The 12,654-nt window shown below is 43.4% G+C and overlaps 1 protein-coding gene across 1 annotated transcript in view; it reads right to left on the reverse strand.

The window, feature by feature from the left end:
- CSMD1 (CUB and Sushi multiple domains 1) overlaps positions 1-12,654 on the reverse strand; it is a 1,958,110-nt gene that overhangs the window by 730,906 nt on the left and 1,214,550 nt on the right. The gene's annotated exons all lie outside the window — the stretch shown is intronic.

Here is a 12,654-nt window from a genome sequence, read left to right on the forward strand (position 1 = left end):
CTTCCTGCTGAAAACCTGCATCATTAGGAAGTGAAAGTCCTCCCAGGTGATAAAAGTTCCCTGTGAACTCAGCAGCAGCGTCAGGTTGGGCCGATAGCAGAAGGATCCCTGGATTGGGGTGCTCAGGGAGACGGCTGTGTGCGGCTCCCTTGCCGGAGCTCTTTGAACCTCCACCTGCCAGTCTGTAAACTGGACCCGAACGTACCCCCAGCAAGGGGTTAAGAGAAATGATTTTGATACATGTATAAACGTCCCTGATGCACATTTTAAATGTCATCAATGGCTCTGCATTGTGTAATTATTTTGCCAAATCTGTTTTCAAAATGACTTCTATTATCAGTGCGGGTGATCAGAAAAGGTTTAAGCAATTGCTTGTTACTGAAACCGGTGCTGCCCTTTGTGGGCTGCCCCCTGGACCCTGGAGCTTCTTGGTCAGCTGGAAACTGTATTCTGTGCGCCAGATTTACCAGGCACGGGTGGTGTGTGGAGTGTTTCCCTCCTTACTCTATTACCTGGAGGAAAACCAGCATCAAATGAAATATGTAGGCAAGCTTTCTGATGTCGGGGTGTTCAATTTAAACTCTCAGGTTTGAAAATATGTAGTATCCATTTACAGTTAAAAGCAAACCTTGACTGTAACCAATTGCAACAGTGTCTATGTCACTCTTTGAAATAATCGTCTGTGAGAGGAAATGCACAACTCAGATCTGCCTATTTGCTTGGGTTTATGTAGCTCTGACTGCTGAAGTCAGATACAGCTGCTTCCAGGAAACATTTCATCATTTTGATATTTTGTTTGAAGGCTCCCACCCCATCTCACCTGTTTCCCTTGGGGAGCTGATGCTACAGATTCTCTTGGAAATACGTTACCTCTTGGCCTAATACTGGCAAGGACCAGAAAATAACTAACTTCTGGATTCAAAAACCCAGAATCTATCCAGCTTACCTACATATACTTACTGAAAGTTTCATAACTGAATCCCACGTTTATTTGTTATGGATCTTACAGTAGTTTTTTTTCTTAATTAGGTTCTTTTTGAATGTTTCTGATCTCAAAAGCTGGGTCTGATTGCATTTTAGTGGTGTATCAACATTAGCAATGCAATAAATCCCTTCTTCGCTTCCCACGTGTTTCACATACCAAACCCGCACTCCAAATGCCAGTTCTGTGTTAATCATTAATCGACACACTTCATCTGTAAAGGGCCAGGCACACATATTTTACGGTTTACTCGTCGCACGGTTTCTGCTGCAGCTGTCAGTGCTGCTGCTGGAAGTCAAAGGCAGCCACAGAGCGGGGAAGGTTAGGTTCCAACAATAGTCCATTGACACACGCTCACTTTTCATGCTATTTTCCTGAGAAACGTAATGTTACTCTTTCTTTTCTCTCTCCTCAAGTTTATATTTTAAATTCCAGTTAGCTAACATACCACGCGATATTAGTTTTGGGTGTACAATATAGTGATTCAGCACTTCCGTGTATCACCCAGTGCTCATCACGACAGGTGCACGCCTTCATCCCCATCACCTGTGACCCTGTCCCCCACCTGTCTCCCCTCTGGTGCCATCAGGTTGTCCTTTGCAGTTAAGAGTCCGTTTCTTGGTTTTCCCTCCAACACTGTCTCTTCCTTCCCCTTTGCTCATTTGTTTTGTATTTTATATCACACATATGAGTGAAATCACCCCAAGTTTATAGCAGCATTATCTACTCAGACAAACTACTGGCTATAGGGAAGAACCCCAACAATCTGTCAACTGATGAGCAGAGAAAGAAGATGTGTGTGTGTGTGTGTGTGTGTGTGTGTGTTTGTGATGGAATATTACTGAGCCATAAAAAAGAATTAAATCTTGCTATTACAGTGACATGGATGGAACTAGAGAGTATTATGCTAAGTGAAATTAAGTCAGTCAGAGAAAGATAATTGTTACTCTTTTTTGATGGTTTTTCAAACATTGAACAGTGTAAAAACTGTATAGGTGAGATTTGGCTGATGGACCACGGTCTGCTGACCCTTGCTTTGATACATATAAGGCGATTTATAAAAATACTGAGCAGATAGATAATTAGATGATGTATATCAAGGTCATGTAAATAGCTTCAAAGAAATATCTACTTTCTGTATAGATTCATTTTACGCAGAATCAAATGTGAGGATTTTTAATAATTATATAATTCATTGCCCATGGTTAGAGCCAAGTCATGCAAATGAGTCACACTCCAGAATGGATTAATATGCATGGGTTTCTGAATCTGTCCATGGAAAATAACAAATACTCACATCTACTTTCTTTGGGGTGTTGAGTTGGTGGTTGTTCTATATCAGACATATTTTTGGGAATTGTGAGTTTTTGGTTCTCTTCCCCAGGCCTGTGCTAATCTTAAAGCTGCCATTTAACAGTAAACTTACATTATAAAGTCAATTGTTCCTTCACTGCACACGAATTTAAAGGAAGTTGACTAACAGACAAGCCAGTGGATGTTATAATAGATTTACCAAGAACTTAGATGGTTTAGAGAAGATTTAGAAGCAAATAATTTAGAAGCAAAGAATCCAATTGATGCCAACCTGTGTGGCATGAGAATGGCACCCAAAGGTGCCCACGTCTTAACCTCTAGAGCCTGTGACTACATCACCTTACATGGAAAAAGGAGACTTCAAAGATGGAATAAAGTTACAGACAAAGGAGAGATTATCCTGGATTATGGGGGAGCCCAATGTAATCACCAACATGCTTACAAACAGAAGAGGGAGACAGAAGAAGAGAGTCACGGTGAAGAAGGAACCTACCAAGGAGGTCAGGGGATGCATGTGAGAACTGTAACCACGGTGGTGGACCCTGCACATGAAGAATCCATGAGCCAAAGAATGTGAGTGACCTTACAAAGCTGCAAAAGGAAAAGGCAAACATGCATCTCCCCTGGAGCCTTGAGGAGGAACACAGCCTTACTGACACCTTGATTTTATTCCAGCAGAGTCTCTGTAAGATTTATAACCCATACAACCATAAGATAATAAATTCGTGTTGGTTTAAGCCACCATGTTTGTGTCAACTTGTTATGACCACAATGGAAAAACAACCCTTTGAATATATATACTAAATGTTTCATTCTAAAGCAGTCCAGAAAGAAAAGAAATTCAGTAGACAATGTCATCCCTCTAATCTCAGTTTAACACTGTAAAATTATCAGTGACTTAGCATGCATCATCATTGGCTTTTTTTCTCTTAAAAATCTTCCTTAGTTCTTAGCTCTATGTCTTCAAAGTCTGCTGGATTTGGTTTTCAAATTGACATACACAGTGAGCATAAGATACAAAACAGAAACATTTTTCAGAAAGGATTTAATAATGACATATATCAACACATGCCTTTGCCTATTAGCTGAGGGTATCTAATGTACTCTTACTTTTTTTTAAATCCTAAACATGTGAAAACACAGGACAGTAATCTGGAGAAATCAGGGGATTCAAATATATTTGGACTTAAAAAAATAAAGGACACCTCAACGTGATCTGTCAGGAAAGAGTCTTTCTGAGGGAATGTTAGATGCATTTCATTTCTGGAACATCTCAAACTAGGTCAGAAAACCCATAAAACTTCACAGTGAGAATACTGAGTGGTCCCTTTAGACATGGCTAAAGGAATTGATAGTTCTCACTCTTGCCCCCAAGATTGTCAAATTAGGCAATCTAATCCACTGGTAAACTCATTTCTTTCAAAGATTCAACAAGGTTTTGCTCCTGCCAACAGTAAAAATAGATGTAGGACCCAAAGGGTACTTAAAGTAAAGATGACCTTCTTTGAGCCAAAATAGAACTGACCAGACTGTTCCACTTTCTCCAAATAGCTTTACCATAAATTTCAGGTTTTTATTTATAATCCATCCACAACTTCCTCTCCTACCTAACCTCCCTCAGCCCCACACTTCCCAAGTATAAAATGAGGGGTTTGAGCACGTTGTTCTTCTCAAATATTACAGCCTTGTGTCTGTGACTCATTCATTTTACTTATGTAACTTGAAAAAATGGAGTCAATTTATCGAGACAATTTTCCAAAACGCATTTGGAAATGCTAAAGTTCTTGAGAGAGCTCTGTCTGAGCACTTCTTTGACATTAAGCCAGATTTCTTATGTCTTTCGAAAACCGTCATATAAATTGCTGGGAGTTTCTCTGTAGTTAAACCTCTTTAACTGTGATGACTAAGAAGCCAGAAAGCACTAATACCATCAACACAGACTGTAAATCACCCACCCTCCCTAAGGAGCCTGAAGAATTTCACACACCTATCACTTCGAAGAGCTGATTGCTTGTCATCCAGAGAAAGTCATTACATCCAGAGAAGTCCTTACATTTTCCTGTGCTCTCATGGACACATAACCAACATGATTCAGAGGGTGGTGTTCCATTTATCTCTGTTTTATGAAGAGTAAACGGTAGACTCTGATACAAAAAGGGTTCCTGAAATGCCATGTTTCTGATTGTTATTTGTGTTACCAGAGAACATCATTGTCTTATGAATACATATGAATTCATACTGCTATTCTAAGCTTTATTTTAGACTTTGATGAAAGAAACAATGGAAGTTAAAGGTAGTTCTTCAAATGGGAGTTCATGGGAAGAAGAGATGCACAAGTCTGTTCATGTGTGTGTGCACAAATAAATATACGTATACACAGAAACACGTGTAACACAATAGTTACATTGTTGGGGCTGATTCCACGTGAAAACCTGTTGAAGCCCTAGGGCCTGCCTGGGCCTGCTTAGCCAGAGTGACTCCATGTTGCCTAGGTAGCCATTTTGTTGTTTAATAAACGCCTCAGCAGTTAGTGATATCAGTTCCGGGTAACCGTTGCTAAAACACACACCTAAAACAAGGCCAGACAGGTAAAAGACATCCAGTCAGCCAAAGCCACATACATAGAGGTCTGCGGTTGTGCCCTATAAAAACCAACCTGTAAGACCAAGGGGGGTCGCTCTCATCAGAGGCAGCCCTGGCCAGTCAGCCTGACTTCTAATGCTTGGCACAGAATAAAGCTTCACATAACTTTCACTTTGTCTCAGTCTCGTTCCTTTGATAACAGACCCAACAATATATGTATATGCAAAGATTTCTAGAAATTGATCCCAGAAGTTTTACACCCACACATCCACCCTTTGGGAGAAACAAACAAACAAAAAACCCACCCACCCATAGCCTCTTTAAAATCATGCCACAGAAGAAGACCTCCCCATGAGAACGATCTTTCTTTCGTTACAATCAGCTCATTCTGTTTGACATTTCTTCCACTAGCGGTGGCGTTCCTGATGAACTATCACATAGGTCTGCTCTCTCCGGGACAGTTTCTCTCTCTGGCTTCACTCTTTGCTCAAGGCATGCGTGAAGATTCTCTCAGGTGTAAACACTGATAACCTTCTCCTCCCCCCCTCCTCTCTTTTTTAAGGTTTTTATTTATTTATTTGACAGAGAGAGATAGAGCAGGAAGACAAGCAGGAGGAGTGAGAGAGGGAGAAGCAGGCTTCCTGCCAGGCAGGGAGCCCAATGTGGGGCTCGATCCCAGGACTTTGGGATCATGGCCTCAGCCAAAGGCAGATGCTTAACAACTGAACCCCCAGGTGCCCTGATTCTCCTCCGTCTTGCAAACCTCACACACTCTTGTGTCTGTGCTCCCCTTGTACATTGTATGCTGTTTACAAAAATGATTTCGAGTCTCTTGAGTGTTCTGCCCTCCTTTCAGATCTCTGGCTCATATTTCTAGGCTCCGTACCTTCCCCTTGCTTTCTACACTGGGATGTACTTGTCTGTGGTTCAGTCCCCCCATTGAAAGCCCCATCTGCGCTCCTTTCTTCCTCAAGATCTTTGCACATACTGCTCTCTTGCGCTGAGCCAGGACACCCAACCACCCCGGTGCCCTTTCCTCTTCACTGGCCTAGTCATTCCTGGTCCTCCTGTAAGTTTCAGATTATGGTTCACATTGTCATGGAAGCCTGACTTGACTGTGAAGTTGAGGTTGTTCCTCCCTGATAATGTCTTCTCCTAGCACCTCTCGTGCAGACATTTCAGTGATGTCCTGATTATTTGTGTGATTATTTACCAAATGGCTGTCTTGCCAGTAACACAGGAAGCTTGTATTATCCCCACAGGAACCCTGGATTATCTTTCTGAAACCTATCAAAGTGCTGGATGTATAACAGAAGCTCAACACACATCGGATACCTAAATAGCATAGCAACTTTCACAAAGTATGCATTACTCTATGCAACCCTTCCTGCCACACTGCCAGGCTGGGATGTGTCTGGGTGTAGGTATTGTCTGTGTTGGATAAAACATATACCTTCATGGCACTGGAGGAAAGCAAAGAAGGAGAGGAGAATCAGTGCCAGGAAAATAGCAGTGGCTGTCTTTGTGCCCCAAGACCAACATCTCTGCATGCAGATGAACACAACTCCGGGCATCAGATCTGAATGGACTCTCCCAAAGCTCCATGTCTTTACAACCTGGACAGGAAATCTAGTGTCTCCTCTACTTAATAACCCCTTAGGATATACAGAGCAGTCACCGTTCACCTGCTCCTGAAATGTCCTCAGCACCCACCCGCAGCTCAGCCTTCGGTGGTCATTAAGCCCTGTGGCAGACGCTTAGACAAAGACACACCATGCATGCCCCAAGGGTTTCTGCAAGCGGCAAGCTCTCAGATGTATAATTCTGGCCACACCAAAACAGTCATGACAGCCGTGTATCTAAGGGAGAGATCGGAGCGTGCAACATATCCTCATCTCACAGACACCTTCTGGACCTGAGTGCAAAATTATTCAGATGCTAAGCCGTGGCCTCGCAACCCGGTGATGTCTGTTACACGCCTCTGTTCTAACCAGGCGCTGCCTGTGCCCCGGCGAAACTGAAACCTTCACTCGTGCTGTTGAATAGGTCTCATTCCCTCCCTATGCTCTCATCCACTCTGTGCAACTATGACATCAACGGCCCTACGCATAATTCAAATCAACTTTACAAATGACCTGCATGTGCCTAACAGCATCCCGGGCCCTGCAGACAGAGCTGGAGCCAGCTTCGGTGCCCAGCGTGCGTCAGCAGTGCTGACACAGGACGCGTGTCACCAAATGGGGGGTGCAGATTGCCATGCGCACCCCCGAGAGGGGCTTTCCACTCTTCCTGGGGGGAAGCCACTCCTACACTGGGTGATGTCTGAGTTGTGACTTGTCAGCTAAAGAGATAACAAGGACCACTGGGAAGAACAATGACAATCTGTGCTGATGCCCACATTCAATCACGTCACACCATTTTATAAAAATGCTTTCATGACCCTAAGTCAGTCTGAGAAAGACGTCAACTTTCTTAGCATGGGATTGAAGCTCCTTCCTGACAAGACTCCAACCATCACTTGCCTTATCTCCTGTAAGTTCTTTCCTGAGTCGTCTGTAGCCCACAAGGGACCATGGCTGCTCCCTGGCTGTCCCGGGTGACCGTGCTTCCACGCACACGCCTCCTGCACTCCCCCATCTGGAACCCTGTAGCTGACTTTCGCCTGTTTACACTTTTCTGAAATTTCAAAGCTTTCGGAAAAGATTTTCCCTCTAAAACTCTTGCCCTTATTATCTGAGGTCCGACCGACCACACTCGCCCTCACAATCCATCAGACCTTGCTCATGTTCTTCTCATGGAAAAGGTAAGAATCTGTCTGGTATTCTCGGTGGCTGTGCAGACGTCTGCTTCCCTGACGGAACTGGGAGCCTATTGAGGGCATCACAAGCATTTTACTAATTTCCCTCATCCTTGCAGTACTGCGCATACAGGAGCGTCTCAATAAATCCATATTAAATGGTTTCTATGCTTTTATTTTTCGCTCATGACGTGAGCAACTAAAACAGCTCCGCGCTGTAAAACGGTCAGAAGTTAAGTAAGAGACGGCCATTCCTACCTTTCTGCACACAGACATGTCTCTGCCAAGTAGGAATGTCGAATGGGACAGAACTGGCATCTCCTTTGTATTCCTCCTAGAATAACCGTGGGACCCAAAGCGGTAACTCTGGGCTCACTTAAGACCGTGAGAACATCCATCTATGTCAAGGAAGGAGCAGGAGTAGGACAATTGAGTCTATTAGAGATGGGGCAAAGGGGCCCAGGACAGACCAGAGAGACTTGAGAGAGGGTCATGAACATGTCCACAACCTCAGCAAGCCAAGCATTAGGAATTAACCCAAAGGTCAAGAAAAGAGGATCATTTGGGAGAGAAAGTGACAAATCGTGTCCTCTAACACTTAAGGACTAAATGTCAGGGAATTGCTCGGAATGAAGCCCGGGAATTGGCTCAGACAGACGAGTAATAGGATGAGACCGTCAAGAGGCAGCAGGCTCTGACACCATTCCTCAGTGGGAAGTCCTCTGGGCCCCATGTGCACCCTCCAGACATGGGGAGGAGGCCGACCCAGGAAAGCAGCATCACCGGCTGGCACCGTCTCCTTCCTAGACTGGAGAATGGCCCCACCCTACCCAGGGTACGCCCTTCAGGACAGTGAGACCTGGTCCACCGGCGGTGCAAGGTCATAACTGAATTACAGGTCTCTGTGGCAGCAAACTAGTCTGGATCGAAGTCAGTGACCTGGAAAACTAAACCTTCAGTACCTTTTTCTAATCCTCTGCTCTGTCCAATATCCTGGTGGGTTGTTTTCTAACTATCTGTGAAGACAGGTGTCTGGGTTTTGCCAACAGGAAAAACATTCTTTGTCCCCTATATTACTTGGACTTTCAAAACAGTTAATACTTGGTGCTAGACATAGACAAGTATCAGTATCATTTTCTAATAATTAAAAAAGACATTGTCTACAGATTTCCGTAATAAACACATGCACAGTCAACGCGTGAAGACCAGCAACAACAGTAGCAAAAGGAAAAATTGCTTTGATTTCCAGATCACTGATCATTTTCTCTTTGATATTTTTAGCATGTGTTTTTTAGGACATTGTCAAAACTGGTTTCCCCTTCATCATGGGGTAAGATGAGTCTTGAGCTGTACATGGTCCCGTGACTGGGACTGGTATGTGTGAGTTTGCTCCTTCCAGCCATTCTAGAAAAGATACATAATCACCTTACTGGTACGTAAAGCAAGTTTATGTATCACACATTTCTGGCACAGTCTTAGCAATGGTAGGGCTTGTCCTAAGCTTTGCCAATAATTTCACTTAAAAAGTATTCTCATGAATATTAATCTAACATAAAATCACACAGGCTTTAGGAAATGTGGACTATAGAGATACTAAATGCATTCTTTTTCACAGGACCAACTTGGCATTTTGTTGCTGTAGGTTAATCATTCCAAGCAAATTAACCCATCTATTCCCTCAGACAGTTACATTTCCTTGGGGTGAGAACATTTAAAATCTACTCTTCTAGCAACTTTCAAGTAAATCATATTGTCTTGTTAACTACAGACATTATGCTGTATACCGGTCTTCAGAAATTATTCATTCTATCATTATAAGGTTAGACTCTTTGACAAACCTCTCCCCAGGTTCCCCTCCCCCAGGCCCTAATGACCACCATTCTATCTGTTTCAGAGTGTGGCCTTTCTCTATTCCACATGAAAGTGAGATCAATGGTATTTCTCTTCCCGTGTCTGGCTTACTGGGCTCAAGACAATATTTTCAGGTTCATCATTTCATGGTCTTATAGGAGATAGAGTCATTCATCCACCCAGGATTGTGATGTGTTTGTTTGACTTGGAATAGGTATCATTTCTCCCATTTTACAGATGAGGAACTAAGCCTCTAGACATGGAGTATGGTTCTGGACTTAGCATACAGTCCTTGACAGGTATATTTGCCTAATGAATGTTGACTACTGAGTTGACGGACTTTTAGATTTTTGAGAACACACATCAGTGCAAGTCTGTGGGACTCTGGGAACAGGTCAAAGACAAATCATATCCCAATTTACAAGCCCTTTGCCCACTGAGCCAAATTCCAGCTGTTTCTTGAAAAGGTACAAGAGCTCAGGTGACAGGTGAGTCTGGGTGTCCTCAGAGGACTTGCTGCCAGAAAACTTCAAGCCAGCCTCCTTGTTCAGTCAGGCAGGACATGTTGCTCTGCCCTCGCACCAAGCAAGGGTTATTGACCTCCATCCCTCTTCCCCGTTAGCTGACCTTCTTGCTGGTAGGATTCAATATCTCATTTAAGCCATTTAACTCAAGCAGCATCCTTGGGATTGTGAGTCTATTTCTAGGCTGATGGTGGAAGGAATACCACAGGAGAATTTCATATTGTTGTAAAAGGCAGGATCTCCTTCACCGGACGGCGGAGTGCTGTTGCACTGCATGTAGGCATGTACTTGTCCTCACGCACACTGCATGTGTGTATCTGCCTGCATGTGCTGCAGATGTGTGTATGAATCTATGCATATCACTTTATCCAAGGAGAGCCTGCTTGGTTCTTAGAGCATTTCACAAGTCTGTTATGTGCTGAAGGAGGATAAACAGCCCAGGAGGCCAAGTGGCTTCTCTGCCAGCCTATTGACATCACACCTAAAGAACACGGTTGCTTTTATTTTTAAACAAATGCCAGGAAAGGCATTTGTTTCGAAAGTCAGTGTGGATAAGCAGAGTGGAAGCCACTCATTAACCATACAATGGTTCCTTATTAATAACTACAGAGTTAAATTGATTAAAAATCAATGAATACATATGTTTACTCTTGTCATTTTTCCATAAACTTTTAAATATCTGCAGAGATGATAGTGAGACTCTACCCCCTTGAAGGCAATTATTCTAATTTAATTTAAATCTTCGCTGTGATTCTTCCCTGTAAGTAACAAGATAAACCATAGTTAAATATTGGTCTGTAGCTATGATCGTCTTGAAAAGAACTGAAATATTATTAAAAGAAAGTTGTACCAAATTGGATATAAATATCTATTAACTATTATATTTAAAAAGCATTCACTTTAAAAATACTGATGAGCTTGAGAGAGGCAAGATGGCAGAGGAGTAGCAGACTGAAACGACATTGGATCACAGGAGATCAGCTAGACAGTTATCAAACCATTCCAAACACCTACAAACCCAACAGGAGATCGAAGAGAAGAAGAGCAGCGATTTTAGAAACAAAATCGACCACATTCTGGAAGGTAGGATGTGCAGAGAAGGGAATCCGAGCCCACGGGAAAATAGACCGTGGGGGGAGGGGCCGGCTCCCAGCAAGTGATGGAGCAGCAGAGCACAAAATCCGAACTTCTATCAGTCTGCTCCACCAAGGGACGTCGCTCCAGAGGCTAAACCGGGGTGGAGCCCAGCGGGGACAGCGTGGTCTTAGGACGCACAGGGTCACAGAAGGATTGGGGTGTCTGAGTGTGGCAGAGCTCGCAGGTATCAGAGTGGGGAAGCCTGCGGCAGAGACGGGGCTGAGGAGTGAGCTCTCAGTTTGGGGTTACCTTAAACTGTGATCCATGGCACAGGTGGGGACTGTGCAAGGACTCCAGGAGTGGCAGATCTGGGGAAACTCACCTTCCTGCTCTGGGAGAAGCAGCGCAGCAGGAATCTGCCAGGTTTGGAGACTCCAAACGGGGCCGCGCCAGAGACAGAAACACTCGGTCACAGGCTGGGGGAGCTCCGAGCACGGCCGGAGACCAGGGAGACGGGAGGGACTGACGGCTCATCTCCAAGGGCGTCCTGAGGAGCGGGACCGAGTTCTCAGCTCCTCCGGCCAGAGACCAGGTGGCCGCCATCTTCATTCCCGACCGGACTCTACGGAAAGCGCTCAAGGAACAAAAGCCCCGAGAGCGAACCAGCAGGTGACTTAGCCCGGCCCCTGGCAAGGGCGGCGCAATCCCGCCTCCCGCAAAGACACTTGAGAATCAGGGCAACAGGCCCCTCCGGCAGGAGATCGGCAACACCATCCAGCCAGACGGAGCTCACTGACCAAGGGGAACAGAGGAACTCCCGCGGGGAAAGCAACGCATAGAATTCATGGCTTTTTCCCATGAGCCTTTAGTACTGAAAAGTTAAATTCTCTTTAATTTTATTTTTTTTCTTATTCTATTTTTTTTTACATTTCCTCTTTCCTCTTTCAATGTTTTTAAACTACTTTATCTTAACAATACCTTTCTAAAAAAATCTTTTTAAACCTTCATTGTTATAGTCATATTTTATCACTTTATTGTATTTAACCTTATTTTTTATATACATATAGGTGGGTTCTTCCTAAAATAAATTGGGATACAATTTCTTCTAATAGATCAAAATATACCCTAATCTAGCACATGGCTTTGTTCTAATCTCCAGCCTGAACACATTCCCTCCTCTTTTTTTTTTTTTCTTTTTCTAACCAACTTATCAATTCCTTTTTTAGAATTCTTTTAAAAATTTTCATCTTTACGGTCATATTCCATCTCTTCATCATATTTACCCTTATTTTGTGTGTGTGTGTGTGTATATATATATATATATATATAGGGTTTTCTTTCTTTAAAATTTTGGGAGGTGGTTTCTTCTAAGAGACCAAAATGCACCCAAAATCAAGTGGGTGGCTCTGTTCTATTCACCAGTCAAATATATATATATATACATATATATATATACACATATGTGTATATATATATATGTATATATATATATATTTGACTGGTGAATAGAACAGAGCCACCCACTT

Source organism: Lontra canadensis, unplaced genomic scaffold (assembly GCF_010015895.1).
Source record: "Lontra canadensis isolate GAN:19392208 unplaced genomic scaffold, GSC_riverotter_1.0 scaffold39, whole genome shotgun sequence".
Classification (NCBI taxonomy): Eukaryota; Metazoa; Chordata; class Mammalia; order Carnivora; family Mustelidae; genus Lontra; species Lontra canadensis.